This window comes from Penaeus monodon, chromosome 40 (genome assembly GCF_015228065.2).
Source record: "Penaeus monodon isolate SGIC_2016 chromosome 40, NSTDA_Pmon_1, whole genome shotgun sequence".
Classification (NCBI taxonomy): Eukaryota; Metazoa; Arthropoda; class Malacostraca; order Decapoda; family Penaeidae; genus Penaeus; species Penaeus monodon.
The window spans coordinates 29096388-29101387 of NC_051425.1; positions in this window are offsets into that span (position 1 = coordinate 29096388).

Consider the following 5000-nt stretch of genomic DNA (forward strand, 5'->3'; position numbering starts at 1 on the left):
ATAACAAAAATGACAGTCTTTCCTTTATTGACACAAGTAATTTACCCGTACACTTTTCTATAGGCACAATACAGGGAGAAACCAGCATGCCACACTGCACGATACAGCTTATAACAGGGCAACACAAAGTTTATATCAGGTCACAAAGGCACACACGAGGTCTTCACAGGAGCAGCACCCAACTCCGTCTCCTCGCTTGTTCCTCCGCTCCTCCGCTCACAGCCCGCTGCGTCATGTTTGCCCAGGTCCCTTCATGTTAACACATGCCCAGGTCATCCTTTTCATGTTGATACATGTTTCGCACAGAGACAAAGACCCACTGGCGTAGCAATATATATATATATATATTATATATATATATATATATATATATTATATATATATATATATATATATATATATACATATATAAATATATATTATATATATACATATATATATACATATATATATACATATATATATACATATAAGTATACATATCCACATATACACATACACATACATACATATATATACACATATACACATATATATATATATATATATATGTGTGTGTGTGTGTGTGTGTGTGTGTGTGTGTGGTGTGTGTGGGGTATATATATATATATACATTACATATATATACATATATATACATATATATACATATATATACATAATATATATATATATATATAATATATATATTATATATATATACATATATATATACAATATATATACATATAAATATACATATACACATATACACATACACATACACTTATACACTTTACATATACACATACACTTACACACACACACACACACGTACACACACATATATATATTATATATATATATATATATATATATATATATATATATATGTGTGTGTGTGTGTGTGTGTGTGTGTGTGTATATACTATATATATAATATAATATATATATATTATATATATATATATTATATATATATATATATTATACACACACACACACACACACACACACACACACACACACACACACACACATACACACACACACACACACACACACACACACGCACACACACACACACACACACACACACACACACACACACACACACACACACACACACATATGTGCGCACACACACACACACACACACACACACACATTTATGCATGAAATCCAGTTATACATGTTTTACGATATTTGCTACTACCTGAGGCTCACCATTATAACATACTGTACACAATACAATGCCCATGCTATGTAGAACTCAAGGCTTACATGGGTGCCTTACATCAAACAGTTAAAAATGAAGGCTACAAAAGCACTTAGTATTTTGTGGGTTCTTTCACATTTATCTAGGAGTGCAACCACACAACGCTTCTACGGCTTTACCGAGCGCTTATTCGTAGTAAGCTTGACTATGGATGTGAGGCTTATTCATCTGCAACTCCCACTGTTCTCCGGATGTTGGACTCGGTTCATAATGAAGCTCTCAGAATCTGTACCGGGGCTCTCAGGTCTTCGCCTGTGGAGTCCCTGTATGCTGAGAGTGGAGAATCACCTCTTTCATTACACTGGAGCTACGTGAACCTGATTTACAAAGGATTCCAGGATCTACATCCAGATTGGTTTTCAATCCCCTTGAGGATAGCCGATCCTATGGTAGGAGAATGAGGAATCTTGTGGAAGATCTAAATTTAAATCTCACTAAGGTTCTGGCTGTTGGAATTCCCTAATTACCCCCTTGGACTAATCAAGTCGAGCTGGATTTGGTCGGAATTGGGAAAGGGGAGAGATCCGAAGCAGAAGTCAGAGAGAGGTTTCTTCAGCCTATTTCTAAGTACCAAGGATCAGATGCAATATATACAGATGGTTCAAAGTCTGAAAATGGTGTGAGCTTTGCAGCAGTGAGCAGAAAAAAGACTGCATTTGGCAGTCTTTCTCTAGCAGCCTCGATCTTCACTGCAGAGTTACATGCCATCCTTGCAGCAGTTAAGATGACTAGAGATTTTATGAACCATTATTTTGTAATATATTGTGACTCTCGTAGTGCCCTGCAAGCAATCAAGAGCTTAAACCCATCATATCCAGTAGCGAGGGAGATTCAAGATTGGCTTGCACTGATGTCAACACGTAAAAAGATAACTCTGTGTTGGGTGCCAGCACATGTTGGTATCAGTGGGAATGAGCGAGCTGATCAGAAGGCCAAGGCGCAACTGCCACTCAGCCCTGTGATGCTCGTTTTCCTTTCCCACACACCGACCTGAAATCCAGCATCAGGAGTTGTCTTTGTGATAGATGGAGGGAACAATGGAAGCATACCTCTAGAAACAAACTGGGAGAGATTAAAGATGACCTTGGCAGTTGGGTGACCAGCATCCATCCCAACCGAAAAGTAAAATTAACAGGACTAAGAGTCAGGCACATAAGACCGACTCATGGACCGATGATGGCTAAAAGTCGAGCACTTTGTGAGGGATGCCAAGTGCCATTAACGGTCGCACATGTAGTGGAAAGATGTGCAGCATTCTCAGACCAAAGACGTATGTATTTGTCTCCACCATATACACTGAAAAATGTATTTGGGGAGGATTGTGACATGGAAGGTCTTATTAGTTTCCTTAAGGAGGCTAATATTTTCAACAAAATGTAATTATGCATAATATTTATACACTTAGTGCATAATATTTATGCAATCATTTTATACACTTAGTGCATAATATTTATGTTTTGATTCTTAATATATTTGTTTTTATTTGTAAGATATTTATTGATAGATTTTTAAAGTTTTAAATATTTTCATATTTCTATCTAACAAGGTTTTCACCTCTAATGACCTTAGCTGTTGACGCGGCAGATAATTTTAAATGATCAATCAATCCAGATCCGGTCCCTGGTGCCTTAGTAGGTGGTCATGGATCCGTTTCAGAAGGATGTGGGCCTGGTATACTGAGCAGTGTGATGCCATGGTAGTTGCTACAGTCCCATAGATCCCCTTTCCCCTTCCAGAGAGGGATATCCACACCCCTCAACAGGTTAGGGGGAATGGAACCAGACTGCCAGATGGTAGTCTGGTGCCCATAGGTTCACCCCCATCAGTTCAGCAGGGATATCACATATGCCTGCAGCTTTTCCATCCTTCAGCTTGGAAATTGCCATCCTAACCTCAGTTAGGGTAGGAGATTCCTCACTGATGGGTGGGTCTGGCACAGGTATTGTGATACCACTTTCGTTCAGACTAACTGCTGAAGAGTCTACCTGGTACAGTTCTCAAGATGATCTGGCCATCCACTGAGTGGATTACAGGCATCTTGAGGAGGGCTTAGAGTTCAGTTTTTCCCAGGGCTTGGTAGACAGGGTAAAGGTCATTTATCAAGAAATGGCCTTCAACCTCCTCAGCAAAGATCCTGATGAACTGATCCTTGTCCTTTCTCAGCAGTGTCCAAGCCCTGTGCACCAAGGAACAGCATAAGTCCTGATTGCCATTCAGCCGAGGCAAGTGACACTTCTGTGGCTTCCAATGTTTCCAGTGATATGAAATTCTGCCTTGCCCTCGGGTGTTCGCCAATGGACTCCTGGCTGTATTGAGTGTTTTGCGCATGAAGGACTTCAACAGAGCCACTGGGTCTGTCAGGTTTTCGAGTTCTGTGAACTGATCAGAGACTGCCATGGTGAACCTCCAGGTACACTCCTCCTCCCTCAGTCTGTGAAAGTGAAATACCCTGGAGTGGTGACTGGAGGGACAAGGAGTTTGGAAGTGGACTTGTGGGTAGCCACAACCAACTTATGGTCAGTACCACAGAACTCGACACTCCGGTAAACCTTGCAGTACTAAAGAATCCTCCAGAGATTGCTGAAAAGAATGTGGTTGATCTCCTTGGCTACAGTACCCCTATCACTATACCATGTCCAGCGATTTGGATTGGAGTGGTGATACTAGGACCAAAAATCCTCAGTCTCTGGGAACTAGCAAAGTCCCAGAGAAGGAGGCTGTTCTCGCTGTTGGGATCAGCTCCTGAGCCATGGGGACCGACAGACATCTGATAACCAGCTCAATCACAGCCAGATTCTGCATTAAAGTCACTAGAACAATGCGAATGTCTCGCTTGGGACATTTGTCTGCAACAGATGTGAGTTTGGAATAGAAAGCCTCTTTCTCATCACTGGTAATAAAAGGCACAAATCAATAAGAAGCATGAAGCCAAAAGCATGCTTCAGTCTCAATGCCATAACATGCTCGTCAGCTGGTGTTACCCCTACTACCGAGAGTTGAAGTCGGCTGAAGATGCTTATGGCTACTCCCTGTAGATGATGACCATCGCTCAGGGATAACCACTCATCCTACTGCAAGGACTGGATGTTCCAGCCTCTTACCCAGATAGCTCGCCTAAGGTTAAGCCTTAGGCAGTCCCTCCGGGTGGAAGCCACCTCATCCTTCCCCGCCGACGCTGCCCCATATAAAGGGATCCCTTGGGCTTTGCTCCACAGGTCTCTTACTGGGTTGTCAGGGTGCAGGCAGAACGAGTAACTCTTGCTCCCATCCTGTGTTCCAACATTTGCCTTCCCAACGGTAAAACACAAAGATAACAATTCAGTCGCATCACAGACATTCTCCTTGGAGAATGTCTGTGATGCCTAACCACATGTACTCTCTCTCCTTTACTAAAACTCTTGTTATGCGCCTGCCACCTACAACAGTTTCAATATATAAGGAATGCAAGCCCATCAGTACAAGGGCAGTATGCTGTAGCTACTGAACTCCAAAACCCCCATTGAGGGGGGAGGGGCTTAGGGAGCCTGTGTTGCCAATTTTCGCAAAGGTTATATGTGTTCTACCACTCAAAATCAGGGAAAGAAAAATACTCTTTCAGCCCAAATCAGACTAAAGGAAAATACATTTTTAGCTCATATCAGAGAAAGAAATTTGTTCATTTAGTCAAAGTGTTTTAATGCCGAATGTTTAACTTACCTGCCCATATAGAAGTCCCATTTACACATGAATGGGCTCACTTCCT